At 34.9% G+C, this 16,868-nt stretch overlaps 1 long non-coding RNA gene across 1 annotated transcript; it reads left to right on the plus strand.

Annotated features, from left to right (window-relative positions):
* The first annotated feature begins 259 nt into the window (after positions 1 to 259).
* Positions 260 to 1,116, plus strand: LOC129922893 (uncharacterized). Its single transcript, XR_008774853.1, has 2 exons — positions 260 to 492; positions 1,083 to 1,116. It is a non-coding gene; the product is annotated as an uncharacterized LOC129922893 (long non-coding RNA).
* Positions 1,117 to 16,868: the final 15,752 nt, after the last annotated feature.

The raw sequence follows: 16,868 nt of genomic DNA on the forward strand, positions 1-16,868 counted from the left end.
TATGCTTTGGAAATGTATATCCAGGTTTCTAGATGGCTTAAATAAAGGAGCGATGAATAAACTTATCACGATTCCGATAAACTATGACATTAGGTCCAAGCTGCGCCATTAGAGACAACTGGTTGACAGACAAATGTGTCAAGACTAATGTTATGATGTCCCCTCCTTTTATCAGAACGTTGACTGTTGCACCCCCCACACACACACACGCATACACAAGGTTTGAGAATTGATGCATACATTTGAATACAGCTGAGTTCTATATGTAGTGGAGTGGATATCTTTTTAGAAAACACCGGCCACCTCGATATCCACGTGACCCTTCACCCTAGATGGCACCTTGTGTCCGCGCATGACAAGGCAGACCAACGTGGGCACTGTCCATTCGACCGGCATCTCTTATCGCTGTAATGTCCGTATGTTACTGGACCTAAGTTGTCTCCACTCCCTTTTGTGCTTGGTTCTACACCATGTGTTCACGTATGGCTGCAGGTAATCACATTTTACTTATTCATATTGTAGATTGTAATTTTAATTAGTAGTTTATATAGAATATCACTACCGCGGTTTTTGTTCATGTTGGACTATTCTTATTTTTAGAAGCCAGCATGTAGATGAATTCATTTATTGAAATGCGTACCTGTAGTATTCTATATAGAATGTTAACTGTTGATCTTGTAAATGTATTTTTACAACAAGTGTTTACATACTAGCTTTTAAGAAACATTGTATTTGTGAGTGTATAGATTTGTTCTATTTAATTGTTGTAGTTTTTTGTAAGAAAAGTAAAGCGCGAAACTCTTCAAACAATGTATGTTAGTTTTATGTAGAACAACTAGTTGATTTATTTTTAGAGAACTACATTGTCTTTTATTTTTATTATGTTTCGGGTGTTCCATATCTCTCTTGTGTTTGTATAAGAGATGGTTGGTTTACACTATATGATTTTCTTTTCGTTTTTTGTTAAGATTTAGTATTTAGACTTTGATGTTGTGTGTACAACTTGGTCTAACCATTTAGGCTTATTCATTATTTTTAGTTAATGCTCATTTGTTATTATGTTTTATGTTTGCCTTTGGCAGGTCTTTAGTATATAATAAACAGTTTCGAATCGTCCTACGAGTTGCCTTCATCATTTAGTTGTCTTCTGTGCCAAACCCACCACATATAATTTTCAAAAGAGGCCGTTATTAGTCAAAGGTATACACAGATTATCTTGCTTTCATTTTTTATATCTACTGCTTACATCAACGCTTGAAATTTGAATATTTATTTTGTTGCTTTAAGTTACTTTAATATAGTTTAAAAAAAAAACATTTAATGAATACCTATAAAAAAGAAGGGGTTTTTCTTTTGTTTTGTTTTTAAATTTAAAACAGTTTGTGAAGTGAATTAAATAATAAAAACTCGTTTATATAAGTCACCATTTTTGTTATCGTGAATTACTGAAGTGAATGTTTACAATTACTTTCCTTTCACCTTCTTTACAAATTTATAACAAGATTTACTGACCACTGATAAGTTTCTAAAGAATAAAGCATTGATCGAGCTAGGCTTCATTAATGTTTTTTCTCCAGTAGACTATGAAAGTAAAGTCTGAACAACGGTCCGTGGGTCATATTCGGCCCATCAAAGAATGTTATTACATTAATAACGAGACTTTTTCTATGATTCGCCCATGACTCCCATGTAAAGGTTTAAGAGACAAACAAAAAAAAAAAGCTTTAACTAAGGGAAAGATCTCTGCACTTACAACTATATCTCACAATGATGTAGACGTTACTTCTTTATTCCATATCAAACAAAATTATAAATTACCAATAATTAATTGACTAATTGGTTAATTTTTTTATTGATTCATGTTTTGTTAAGTAGCCTATATTTGATTAAAAGTTTTACCTTGATCCGAGAATGGGAGTATGAGAAATAACTTTATACAATCTATATTGGTCTGCCGGGTTTTCTTTATTAATTGGGCTGCCCAAGTTTTCTTTATTGGCCCTCTCCTTAAGATGGAGGTGTAATGAAGAGAAGGAGGAGAGGCTTGCCAAGTGTGGGCGATGATCGCGTGAGGCGGATTTGAGGAGAGGAAGAAATAAGAATGTGGTTCTTTCTTTGAATGTTTTTCTCCACTAGGCCATTAATGAAATCTGTACTATAAATATCCGTAAACGTGAGAGAGACAGGAGTGTTTGATACTGAATAGTGATAGAACCGTATAGTGTTAAGCCACCTATTGTGAAAGTAGAATTGGGAATCAAGATTTTTAATATGTTAATCTTCATTTGCCCTAAATTGTTGATGTAATTAAAATATATTTGGATTGTTAAAGTAACTCGAATGAAGTTTTAATGTTTACAATTATTGTAACTACAAAATACAGTCCATGAAATACTAAGTTTAAAGCAATTCCCTTTGCTATTATTAAGCAACCAATTGAGATAGGTATTGATCAACTTGATACTATTAATTTATTTGATAAAATATCTGATTATAACTATTTTATTTATATAGTTTCATTAATTATTTAAAATTTAAAAATAAAATTGATTATATAGACAAAAACAAACGTGCGTAAATGTTGGATTAAAAAAATAGTTTAAAAATACAAAAAGTCTTTTTAGTAGGAATCAGCATCACTAAAAAATAAACATTTTGACCATCTCCCTTTTATATATGTTTAGGATTAAAAAAGAAAAAAAAATCTAGCTAGAACTAAATATCTCCGAACCTTGAGGGTTAAAAAAGGAAAAAAAATCTAGCTAGAAGTAAATATCTCCGAACCTTGAGGGTTAAAAAAGAAAAAAAAAACTAGCTAGAACTTAATATCTCCAAAAAGAAAATTGCGTTGTGGACAATACGTGCTAGTTTATTATGTTAACAATGGTGTGGGTTGAAGGTTTGGCTGTGCAGCATGAATAGAATATGATGAAATCACGAGATGGTCTGTCGTAGTTTTAAGTTCATATGTACTTATGTGAACGTTGAATAAAGGGAGAACAAGACACCTTAGGTAATGTCTCAACAAACCTGCAACTGGAACTCATTGACTTGCAAGGCAGAAACTCCTGCTGGTGCAGTGGCGTAGCATCTAAAGCACGAAACTGTTGAATAAACCCGGGTCCACGGCCATTAAAGACCCCTAGCCTGTAGCGAAGTAACCAAGTCGCAAAGGTATTCAATGCTCTTTGGCTCTTGACTAACGACCAATTGAGGCCCAGCCTAAAAGTAGGACACCAAAATGGAAAAAAATTGAACTTTCGTAAAAGCTGTTTTTTTTTTAAAGTTCCTTCAAATATCTGAAATTTTATACCAAAATTAATATTTAAAACGTTAATCCGTGTTTTTAGCTACAGTCGGTGCACCAGTAGCTTTGATGTAAAGAACTTCTTTCATCAGATTTATTGTAATGATGGCTAGCTCAAATCACAATGTTCCTTTTACAACTTAAACTTGGTCTTGAATGATCTTGATAGTGTATTTCTAAGGTTAGAAAAGGAATGTGATGTAAATGAAACAATATGTTATTGTTTTATCCCCTTAGTACACGGACTTTTTTTCTGCTTTTAAGGCTTCTGCTTGAATGGCATCAGGTCCTGTTGCCTTTCCATTTTTCTTTCTTCTGACAGCCCTTTTAAATTTGTTCTTTAATTGATTATTCACGGCTAATTTGGAGATCAAAAAGGTCAGTGGGATTTAAAGTTGCTGGTCTATTCAATAATTCCTGGAAACATTAAGCCCATCTATATATATGCTTTTCAGAGATATAAATTATGTGACCTGGTTGTCCTACATTTCTTTTTGACGTCTGAAACCTTCCCGCTAGAAGTTGAGTGGTGCCATGCGACATCTTCAAGTTGGCATAGTAAGCTTGCTGTTTTTGTATGTAATCCTTTTTGTCCTTCCCTGACCGCTCTGTGTGCATCTGCATGCTCTTCGCATCATGGGCTCTAGTTTTGGCATTGTTGAGAATGATTTTCTTTTTTATTTTCTAACCTCCTTGATAATGTCTGAGATCCACTCTTTGTGTGCATATTGTTATAAACCTGGTGGTGGCACAGATGGGGGTAGTGGTATGAGTGTAGTCAGCCGACGCAAATCGCCCCAGGCCAGCGCTAGACGAGCGGTCAACCATAACGAGTTACGACTGTCGGCCGAGACGAGTGTCAACATGATGGTTCGGGAAGGTTCGACGTCGTGAACAGAGCTCAGGAGCGTCACGAGAGTTGCAGTCATCTGACCACCTAGAAACGTCGAGCGGCGTTCTGTCCGGTTCGGGAAGGCCAGTAGGGACCCTATATAAGAGAGGAGGTGTCGCAGTCAAGACGGTTCAGAAAAGTGGTTCACGACAGGGGTTCAGAACACGGTCAACTACAGCACAGTTCAACGGTGTGGTTCTGTACGGATCATTTCGACGGTTCAGTGCGGAGTACTGTCAAGTACAGTTGAGACGACTGGCGTCTTGATCTTGGTCTGCGATCAAGTCCGACACAACGAGCCTAGTGTGTAAAGTCAGTCCTGAACTGTTGAACCCAGTGCAAGCCCGGAACGAGACGGAGAGGCCAGTGCAAGAGTTGATACGGCGGAACGGTGTTATCGGAGAGATATTTGTACAGTGTACGTGTTGCCAATTGTACAGTATTGGCTGTTATTTATTCAACTATTAAAGTGTTACGTCACTTTGGAGCCCTGAGTTGTCAAGTTCTTTAAGTTGGTGGTGTTTGGTGCAGTTTGCAGAGTGCCTGGATAGTGAGATTCGTAACAATATTTTACTTTTCCAGGCGACTCCTGGCATGACGTTTTGAATGTCTTTTTGACTTTCTCCCAAAGGCGTAGCCAGGGGGGGGAGGTTGGGGTTCCACCCCCCCCCCATGAAATGAAATCACCCCCCCCCGCAGGGGGGGTCGGAATTTAGTGACTAATTTTTCTGCTTTGATTTTGTTTATTTTAGGTGAGATTGTAATACTAAACCATCACTTTTCCCAGCACAATCAAGGGGGTTTTGAGTTTAAACCCCCCTAGCCGGGGGTTTTGAGCTTAAAACCCCCTAAAAGGGGGGGTCGAGTTTAAAACCCCTTACCATGGGTTTTTGCAGTTAAATCCACCTCTTCTACAAAACAAAACAAAAAAGAGTTTAACCCCCTCCCCTTTTTTTCTTCAGTAGGGTTTGAAGCTATATAAAATAAATACCTCTTCAAAATAAAAAAAGCTAATTAGGCACTCAAAATGTTATGAGCGTAGCTAAATGGGTTTTGACTCAGTTTTGAGTTTAAACCCCCCCTTTCTGCGGGACTTGAATGTAAAAAATACCTCTTTAATAATAAAAACAAAGCAAATTATACACTCAAAATGTTATGAGTATTGTCAAAAGGATTTTGATTTTAAACCCCCCGCCAGCGAGGTTAGAAGCTAAAAAAATACATCTTTAGTGTAAGAAAAAAAGCAAATTACGCACTCTAAGTGCTATTGAGCGTTGCCAAAAGGGGTTTTGAGTTTAAGCCCCCTTCAGAGGGGTTTGATGCTAAAAAATACTTCTTTAATGTAAAAACAAAACAAATTACACACCAAAGTTATTTGAGCGTAGCCAATCCTATTGGGGTTTTTAGGCTTAAACCCCTCTCCAACAGATGATTTTTTTTTAAAGTGTAAAACCCTTCCAGATGATTTTGAGTTTAAAATTCCCCTACAGAGTGTTTTGAGGTGGAAAACCTTTATCTTCAATATTTTTCTAAAGCAAACTACTGATACTAAGTTCTATTACCGTAGATAAATGAGGTTTTGAATTAAGAAAAAAAACAACTCCAGAGAGAGTTTAAAACCCCCAACAGATGATTTTGACGATAAAACTTCCCTTTTCGATATAAAATCTAAAGCAAACTACAGTCACTTAATTCCAAGAGCGTATTCAAGATAGGTTACACATTTTTACCAGTGGCAGGGCTCCCTTAATAAAGTGCAGTGAATAGTCATCTGCCGAAATTGAAAAACACTAAATGTGGCTCAACAAAGATGGCTAAGACAGATTTTAGGAGTCAATTACAGAGATCAGGTCTAAATCAAAGAAATCCTATGCCAAAGTGGGAGTTGACCCCTTAGTAAGATTGTGATAGTGCGTCGCATGAAGTTTGCGGGGCATGTTCTCCGACAAAATGAATTACGTATAAGAAGAGTTGCGATAACATTCTGGTACAACTTGGCGCCACACTTTCATGGAGGTCCTCAGAGCAGGTGTAAAGAGGCTTCAGATATTATCAGTGACAGATTTTTATGGAAACAGCTTGACGAAAAATGCGCCGAACGGCGCGGGAGGGTCTAAGTCAATAAGAATAGCACACCAGGTTTTTGAAATAAAACTTTTTAATAGCAGAAAAATTATCTGTAGATACCTCAGAATATGCATTTTGTTTGCTTTCAATACAAGAAATAGTGCTTAGCGCTCCCCCAGACCCCATCTCTAGTACAGGCGGGGAATCTACAATTTTTCCACTAACTCCAGGAAGAACCTATTCTAGGGCACAATAAACGTCTTCCGAAAGAACGAAGGGTCAGAACGTAATAAAGACTATGTACACACACACACATTAATACATATAATTTTTTTTCGGGGAGGGGGGGAAGAAAAAATCCCCCCCACCCCCACCCCCGAAAAAAAATCCTGGCTACGCCCATGCTTTCTCCCATCGTCTTTGTCTTCAGAGAATTACTGAATTTATTATGACCCGCCAAAGTTTTTATTAGCCCGCCAAAGTCTATTTTGGCCCTCCAAGGATTTCTTTATTGGCTGCCTACGTGTTCTTTATTGGCCCTCTCCTTCATGGTTTGCTTATCACTGCTTTCAGTTGTCAGGAGACGGAGAACTGATGTAGAGAATGAGGAGAGGCTTGGGGCAAGTGTGGACGATGATAGCGTGAGGTGAGTTTGGGGAGTAGAGAAGATCATGAATAGCGTTCTTTCTTTGATTGCCCTTAGTGCACTGGACCTTTCATTGTAAGAGGATGTACTACATGTGTCTCTAATTTAAGTTAGTCGAGTGTTTGATACTGGTAAGGGGCCTATTCAGATGTATATATATATATAAATATATATAAATATATATTTATTTACACTTGTAAAGTAACTTAAATAAAGTTTTAATATATATTAAATATAATCAAAATTAATATACTCTTAGGGTACAGAACGTTCATTATTAAATTAAATATACTTAAGGAGTTCAACTCAATTTCAATGATATGTCATTTTTTAAATTTATTTTTTAAATTTTATTTAATTCGTTAATTGTCATTTCCTCCATTTTAACTACCATACCACACAGTAATTTAATTATTTTTGGGCTTTAAACAACAAAAAGCAATAAGTAGATTATCAATACATAAGCAATTAATTGACAATTTACTGCCAGTAATTAAATTATTAATTGGTTATTTTGATTTTATAGATTCATGTCAACATTGTGTATGCTTACCATATATTTGTATTATTAAATGTAAAAAAAACCCAAAGAAATGATAATCGATTTTCGTAGGGAAAGGAAGGAAAATGATATTGTTTCTGTAGCTGGAGAGACTTTTGAAATAGTGCAAACCTTTAAATACCTTGGTACTATTCTAGACAATAAACTAAATTTTACTGCAAATACTGATTATAACAGCAAAAAAGGCAGCAAAGATTACGATTACTAAGAAAACTGTCCTCGTTTAATGTTAGCTAAAGGGCCTTGGATATGTTTTATCACGCTCACATCTGCAATATTTTAAGTTTCAATATCACTGCCTGGTATAGCAATCTGAGCATTAAAAATAAAAATAAACTTTATAGAATCCTAAATGCTGCTGGTAAAATCATTGGCAAAAAACAAACCCCATTTGGACAAACATGTAAAAAAAAAACTAAGAAGATCCTCGAAATAAAGAATCACCATTTGTGTAAGGATTTTGTGATTTTACCATCACAAATGAGATACAAGACACCGATAGCAAAGACAAACAAACACAAACACTCTTTTGTTCCCCTGGCAATCAAATCATTAAATAAGAACAATCTGGTATAAACTTTGTCACATGCAAACTATGAGTGAGTCTGATGTGAATGTACACTTTGGTTTCATATAGTTATAATGTTTTTTTGTTTGGTGTAATGCACAAATTGTAAGACAAATTTCCATACGGACAATATAGATTATTATTATTATTATTATTATTATTACTATTAATGCTCACGTTTTAACAATATTATAGTTACTACCTACGTTTTAACAATATTACACTTACTGTCTACGTTTTAACAATACCACACTTACTGCTTACGTTAGAACAATATTACAATTTTTTGCCTACGTTTTAACAATACCACACTTACTGCTTGCGTTTCAACAAAATTACACTTACTGTCTACCTACGCTTCAACAATATCACACTCTCTAACTTAGATTGACCTATGCATCTTTTGAGAATATGTAAATGTTCTTAATAAATGTCGCCTTCCTACTTTTTAGCGGTCCCCAAAAGGGGAACAGACGCTATTAGTTTTGTGTTGAATGTCTGTCCGTCTGTCCAGTTTAGATCTCATAAACTAGAAAAGATAGTGAAAATATGGTACCATAAAATTTTAGACCATTCAAAGTTCCAATAGAACGGTTAATTTTTTAAATCACTTATGCAAGCAGGTTTTTCATAAAAATACACCACTTTTACACTATTCACTATTAATAGTAACAAACACAGGAGACACTATAGAGAGGAGATTACCATATACCATATTTTTAACATATTTATGCAAATAGTTAAAAAAAATTTGTCAAATTTATTTTTATTACACACATGTTGCTAAGTTATGTAAGTTCTGTTATACTAGCTACTATATTTACACACAAAAAAATTCTTTTATTTCTAAAGAGAAAAAATCTATTTAGTATGCATATAAGTTGGACAAATTTAAAACAACAATTATTATGTAGTTTTTCATAATAGCGCGTGAACTGCAGTGCTATCTTGTGGTAATAATAATTTAACTACTTTTGTTTTTCTTAAGGATTTGAATAGAGTTTGACCCTTTACAAAACAATTAGATCTATTAGATATTTATTAGAAGGCATCAGTTACGCCAGGTTAAAATCCAACCTAACACTCACTTTCGACTTTCTTTGGTCTGCTGGTGCACCACACAATATATGTCAACCTTCTTTTTACATTCTTCTCTGTTATTTGTCTTTGATATAATTGTATTATGATATTCTTTCTGAAAATATTGAAACCTGCCTTTGATTACCTCTTCAGGGGCCAATTTTGAGTTGGTGTCTTTATACGTATGGTCTTTGTAACCTTGTTATTAGATTATTTTAATGACACTTGATGATCGTTTCATAATTCGTGTTAACCTATGTCATTTTGTAATGTGTCATTGACTTTTTTGTTTATTATAAGTGTATAAAAACTATGGTACAGACTAGCTTTGTAACAAAAGCCCTGAAACAAAAATAAAAAACAACTCATAATTAATAGACAAAAAAACTACGATTCTTTTGGAGATTCAAGGCTAATGGTTATTCGACCTTCAGGGTGGTGTGTGAGCCTTACGTTTTACAAGCTTTAAAATACACGACAGTCAATTTCATCTTGTTTTTAAAAGGGTGTATATGTATTTGCATATGGTCTTTCGAAAGTGAAAAACTAATTAAATAGCATATTTATCAATGGTGTATTTCTAAGGTTAGGACATAACGGGAAGGAATGTGATTTGATTGTAAAAAATAATTAAATTATTTGCTATAGTGTATAGCAGAAGGGGAGATAAACTGTAATTTTGAGTAAATGACAGTAATTAGTTTTTTTCCCTTTAGAAATGAAACCATTAAATATTAAAAATAGCAAAACCTCATCTAATAATCTTCTCAGCTTTAAAGATAAATAGTAGCGTTCTATTTGCGCTAGTGGAAATCCGTTATTTTAAATTGAATATTTAAAGTGTGCTATGTTTGCGTCGTCAAATATTTCCCAACAGATGTTTTCATCAATGAGTCTTAGAAAAAGCTGTGTCAAAAATATTGACGTTTAGCGATATACTATTTATTCTGGGACATTCTTTCCATCTTATCTTGTTCCAGGTGTAACTTACTTGCCTGCCTCTAGTTCACGTCAACGGGTGCTTCTAGGATGCCCTTTCTTTTTCTAGCCTTGTGGATTGCACTTGAGAACTGGTGAAATGCGCAAAGTTTGCCCAATCCAGGGAAACTTCATTCCAATGATTGCTGTATGATATGCAGAGAAGCTATCAGGTCTGCAAGCAGTGTGTTTCTTCTAGAATCGGTTTATTCATCGTCAGCTTGGGATCTACTAGATTCTTAATTCCCTATACGAGGAAAAGGTCAAAAAAGAAGCTTGGTTTTCTCTGTAATTATTACAGTTGCTGCGATGACACATTTTTGGGAGCTTTATAAGGTATCATTCTTTCCATTTTGCTGGGATGTCCTCCTCCTCTCCTTTTGTGGAGTCATGACATTCAATACAATACCTGCATTCTGCTGTTAGAGGTTCTATCTTAAAGGAACTAACACGCTAGCCTTTCATGGAGTTGTAACATTCAACAGAACACCTGCATTCTGCTGATGAAGCACGCAAAAATTTCTACTGATGACATTCTCTCCCTCGCCGAAGAAAGCCATTGCAATCCCAACTGAATTAGACATTTAGAAGCAACAATGGAGCTGTTTTGGGGCTTAGGGCCATGATCTTGCTTTGTACAGAGTAACAAAGGTGTTCAAAATATAACTACATGAGTCTTGATTTTGTGAATTGCAAATCTTCTAAAACAGACTATTGGAGGGGTTATGATATATACAATGTGTTTTTGTAACTTTTAATGCATACTCTAAAGCAGTGGTTCCCAAACTTTTTTGTCTCGTAGACCCCTTGACATGTTTTCTGGTTTTCCGTAGACCCCTGCTTAAGTTATATTGAATTTTTTCGAAAATTCACCAATTTCAAATTTTGTTTAAAATAATTTCTAACCAGTGACACGAGGAATGAAAAAGTAATTTAAAACTCCATTTTAAGTAGAATTAATTTTTTAACAAAATTCAAATTTAAACCCATTATATAACAGTTAATACATATATAGCATACAATCACTAAACACATCGGGAACTTTTTGATTTTAAAGGTTTGCAAGCTCCATTGCTTCGGAGATTATGTTTCATATAGGGATTTGATGTTTATTTTGAAGTTGTTCTTCAAAACATTAAACATTAATGTGCTTTAGTATCATTGTAAAAGTTTTCACAAAGAGTAGTTTTTCGTGGTTTTCTTGAGCCATAATAATTTGAATAAAAAAATACATTATTACTAGACAAGGTTGACTCAGCCAGTAGTATAGAGAAATATGTTGTTAGTAGAAATTTGTCATTTCAAAGACTTACATAAGTAGAAAGTAATATTTGACAATATTCCAACAGAGCTCAAGAATTTAGTGAACTCTTCTACAAATCCATTGCCCTAACAACGAATGGGTCAGAGTTTGCATGGATGGTTCTCAGAAAGCCACCACAAACGGAGGAGCTGGAATACTCATTGAATGGCCCAATGGAGAAAAAAATAATTTAAAAAATAAGTTGTAACTAATGAGCTCTATGACAACCACAGAGAATAAATAGGAGCACTGGAGCTAACAGCTACCATTCTAGCGAATCAGCCAAGTTCACCAAACAGTTACATTGTTTCTTGATCAGCAAGAACACTGTTCTCCAATGTTTAAATAGAAGGAATTAGAAGGATGACACATTTGTCAAATGTGAGAAAACCATACACACTTGAATTTCGCATTCTATCAGGAAGAACTGAAGAAACTATTCGTGAATTGTAAAAACAAGAAATGGGCAAGCTCTCATTCGATATACAAGAAAGATGACACCTATAATAAACTATCCCGATAGGACCACTTATACACCTCGGCACCGGACACGTTTTGTTGTGGTGTCTCGGCTCATGGATTGAGTGTCAAGGTCTTAGTACAAAATGTTAGCCTACATAATATGCATGTTACTGTACCTGGATGACCTTTATTTTCTGTTATGACGTAATAAGAAACATTCTATGTCCTGGCACCCTGCTCTGTGTCCTGGCATCCTGCTCTGTGTCCTAGCACCCTGCTCTGTGTCCTGGCACCCTGCTCTGTGTTTTGGCACCCTGCTCTGTGTCATAGCACCCTGCTCTGTGTCCTGGCATCCTGCTCTGTGTCCTAGCATTCTGCTCTGTGCCCTAGCATCCTGCTCTGTGTCCTGTCATCCTGCTCTGTTTCCTGGCACCCTGCTCGGTGTCCTAGCATCCTGCTCTGTGTCCTGGCACCCTGCTCTGTGTCCTAGCATTCTGCTCTGTGTCCTGGCACCCTGCTCTGTGTCCTGGCACCCTGCTCTGTGTCCTGGCACTCTGCTCTGTGTCCTGGCATCCAGCTCTGTGCAGAACTTCCCGATTGGTTCATTTATCTTTCAATTTGTTGTTTTAGTAAGAACATAAAACTTTTTTTTTTTTGTCTGTTTTCTTAAGGCAAGTTAATCATGTTGGTTTACAGCGCAGTTTAAGTGAGAATGTTTTATTACTATTTTATATTGTGAGATGGAGTTATGCAAGGAAACACCAGAGACTGTGATAAGAGGGCAGTGCGGGAGGGGGGCAGGATGACAATAACGGCTGAGGACAACAGTTTTTCTACGCATATAATTGTTAAACATTTCATAATCATTTACCTTTTTCCGACCCTACATTGCGGGTGTACATAAATATGATAAGAGAGGAGTAGGATTATTTTCAATTCATAAAGAGGATGAATGTCGACAAAATAAATTCATTTAATAAAAGTTCTATAGTAATAGTTACATACTAATTAATATGTATTAAACACAAATTATTTCAGTATATACTTGACATTAAAAAAAACCCATTGCATTACTAGAAATTAAATTTGTTATGTAACACATAAATGCTAACAGAAATAATATACTACAGACAATGTTTTTCCAATCTATATTATATTTATACACTTTTAGGACGATCATCTCCCTTGAAATAATTAAATAATTAACATATTGCTTTTTTAGCTAAAAACAGAGCCAAGTATTGATACAATATGCATGCATACCGACTAATCATTGCCGGATTTGTTCAACATGTTTCGGACGTTCTTTCAGAGTAGTAGATTGACTTCCTAGTCCAAACCTCACGCACGACGACGGGGATAGGAGCTCGCAGGGTTTGAACCTGGGACTATCGATAAATCCCAACGACAATCCAGCGCACGACCAAGCAGCCACCCTGTTTAAGGGACGACAATCATGGCTACAACATAGGACTCTACAACGAGCCTCCAAGAAAGAGACTGGTCAGAAACTTGCAATATTTTTATATGCATGTTTGTTTTTTCGCATTTTTACGTCTGGCAAAAATGTGATAATGAAGTGTACGCTTGAAGCATGCTCGGAATAAGTAAATACAGCTCCGGATTTAGGACAGTACGTCTACCAAGGTCTTTACCCTTCACAAACTCAAAACAATATACATCATATTAAATATTTTTTCAGAATGAATTGAGATGATCTACAAAAGAACTCTATTTTTTTCTCTAAACTATAGCCTGCTTTTAGATAGAAGTATTTTTAGTCCTAAGTGTATCTCTATTGAAGCGATCTATTTTACTGTGCGCCATAGCAAGATCTGCCAAACTTTTATGCAAGACAACATTTTATCTAAAGTGTTATAGAAAGAGCTTCAAAAAACCACTAGAACTCTGGTGTATTTAAAAACACTTTTTGAACAAAAATGTCTTTGCCAAATCGGAAAAAATCTTAGCGACAACAGTTAACCGCTCCATGATAACTACGTCAAGTGGTCGCGATTTGAGCGACTTCTGTCAATCAAAAAACCAGACGCTCAACACTGTCATAGTTACACGAACGTTTTGAACAAAAATGTCTTAACGAAATTGGAAAATCCACAATAGCAAATGGAATAAACGACATGTCGGTCAGTTTGCGTGAACAATTAAAGAACAAAATGCATAACTTTGAATTATTTTCATTGGCTCTCGATAAGTCAATTGATGTAATGTACATACATTCTAATTTACATAAAACTAGTACGCTATGTTTTCCAACTGATTATTTCCTGCGGCCCTTCAGGTCATGGTAAGTTTTGTATGCTGCCCAAACACCTTAATGAGTTTGAGTTGCCTGCTCTAGACAGTAAAAGTTAGTTACTTACAGTCGTCATTTATTGTCAAGTTCTAGATCCTCTATAATAAGTCTAGATCTAGATCTCTATCATATGTCTACTTCTAGATTGTTGCATTCATCTTGAGCTTCCAATACTTAGATTCGTTAGATTCTGTTAAAGTTAAAGTGTTAGAATAGAATTATAGATCTAGAATCTAGCCTTCGGCATCTATTGCCAGCGTAATTTCCTTGTTTAAACCAATGTTAATATCTAGATCTACGAAATTCACATGATTCCTGTTAAAAATTTTTTTGATCTAAGAAATTATTAGATCTAAAAATGTTTAAAAAATTAAGCAAAGTTATAGAATCTAATCTATAGAGGACTACTGATTTCATTTCAGCTGTGGTAAAGCGTCCGTTGACAACCAATGGTATAAGAAAAAGCAAATCATGTGATCATTTTGAACAAATCGTATTATTCGTGTTTGTAAACAGAAGATGTGTAGGTCTTGGCAGTTCTTTTTATAGTCAAAAAACGCATTTATATAGGAGGGAGAAATGTTCAAACTTAAATAATTATTCTTTATTGGATGTTTTTTTATAGTCTGAACTTAGAGAAAAAAGGACGAGGTTTACAATGAGGCCAAAGATGGAGGGCTCCCTTTAATTATTGTTTATGAAAATCAAGTAAAAACAATGGAAATTTTGGTCATTTTCAGCTCTTATTATGACAAGGTGACCATTATTAAATGCATTTTTAACATAATAAATAATTTTTTTTTAAATATTATAATTAAGTAAAATGTGTGCAAAACATCTTGGTCTCTGTTTTTACATTGAAGATTTCAAACGACATCAACGAAACGTTGAGAACGAGAAATAAAAAGCCAAGAGTTTCTCATTCAGTTTTAATGTTTTATAAAACGATTAGCAAAGAAACAAAGGTAAGTAACTCTTTAATTCTTTCTGGTTTGTGTTAAGCAGGGTTACTTTTTCTTTTCTAGTGTGAATGAGTGACATAAACCTAGACCAGGGGTCTGCAACCTTTCGAGTCAAAAGAGCCAAAATTAGAATTTACAGTTTTTTTTGAAGAGCCACAACTTTTTTTTTCTGGCCAACAATAAATTTTACTCTCTTTTTTTTTTGATGGAAAATAAAAGAATATATTTATTCATATATACGAAGTGTTTTTCTCAACAAATTAGATTATATATATATCATTATTACCAAATTTATGACCTTATATACATATATGCTACATATTTGCCACTCTTCGGTATCAACCAAAGCAATAACACATGTACTTACAACACTTAAATTGTACTTCAATAACAAACAATTGAGCAAACAAATTAAACGGGAACGATGGCTTTGCAAAGTTTTAGAAAGTTTTGATAAATATGGCACATAGCTTGTTTTTAGTTTCGAAAACGACTCTAAAGTTTCAGTTGTTACTTGGCTTTTACTTTACTTTTAATTATATTCATGCAAGAGAACGCTTTCTCGCACAAATATGTCGATCCAAAGAGAGTCAGTACTCCAAATGTCAACTTCTGTACCTCACTGTAGCATTCTGGAAGATTATTCCATGCGGCATTACTTTTAAAGCTGTCCACTTCTGTTACATAACTTACATACATATCTGGACCTTCAACACTTCCAACTTGATATTAAACTCTGTACATTTTCCACTTCACATACAAATTTACTTTTTAAATCCATCAATTGCATTTAAAGAGACCCAGTATTAATTCCAAACGGATCAATGTGAATTTTGATACGATTTGTGTTGGGGGGGGGGGAGGTTTACTAGAAATGCTAGAATGGTTTTGAACTCCTCTTATCTATTGAGAAGTTCATCTTTGATTTTTTTTATAACCGTGCTGAAGTAACTCGTGTCAAAATTTGCACTGTAACAATACTGACCGCTCTAAATTTCTCATGCAAAAACAATCAAATCTTCTACCAAACCATATGATTGGTTTCCATTTTATTTCAGTTGAAGATTCAGCTCATTTAAGTTCTCCATTATATCATTCACTAAGTAAAATTTGTCATTCTCTAATTCAAGGTGATTAACACCTTTTTTTATTTAGGAATGTATTTCTTTCATTCAAAAACTAAGCGAAACATTTCAACACCTACACTGTGGAAAGCCATCAAGCACTTTATTGTGAAGAAAGAGTTTGGAATATTGAGTCTCCATTTCGTTTAAGATTTTTTTTTAAATTGACCACGGTAGAGTGCTTTTGAAAAGATGATTACCAAAACTTGATTACCAAATGTATGACCTTAACTTTTTCGACCGGAAATGTTTGAACACAAAGGTCTTCTTGGTGTATTATGTAATGAAACGTAAGAATTGGGTGGTTTATTTTGCTCCAAAGAATCGTTGTTTTCTTTTTTTTTATCATACTTTTGGCTCCATCGGTTGCTATTAAAACAATTTTATTTTATTTCTATCTTATTGTCTTCAAGGTATTCAATGTGTTGGCTCTATCTTCCCCTCTAGTTTGTCATGAGAACGGCAGCAATCCTAGAAGTTCTTCTTTTGGACCTTGGGAAGACATTTACCCTAAAAAATTGGCAACGTGCTTTGTCTTTATGAAGCAATACTCATCTTTAGCAATTGATAAGACAGAAGAAAGTTGAATACCTTCTACCTGCA

The sequence above is a fragment of the Biomphalaria glabrata genome, chromosome 14 (assembly GCF_947242115.1).
Source record: "Biomphalaria glabrata chromosome 14, xgBioGlab47.1, whole genome shotgun sequence".
NCBI classification, from domain to species: domain Eukaryota; kingdom Metazoa; phylum Mollusca; class Gastropoda; family Planorbidae; genus Biomphalaria; species Biomphalaria glabrata.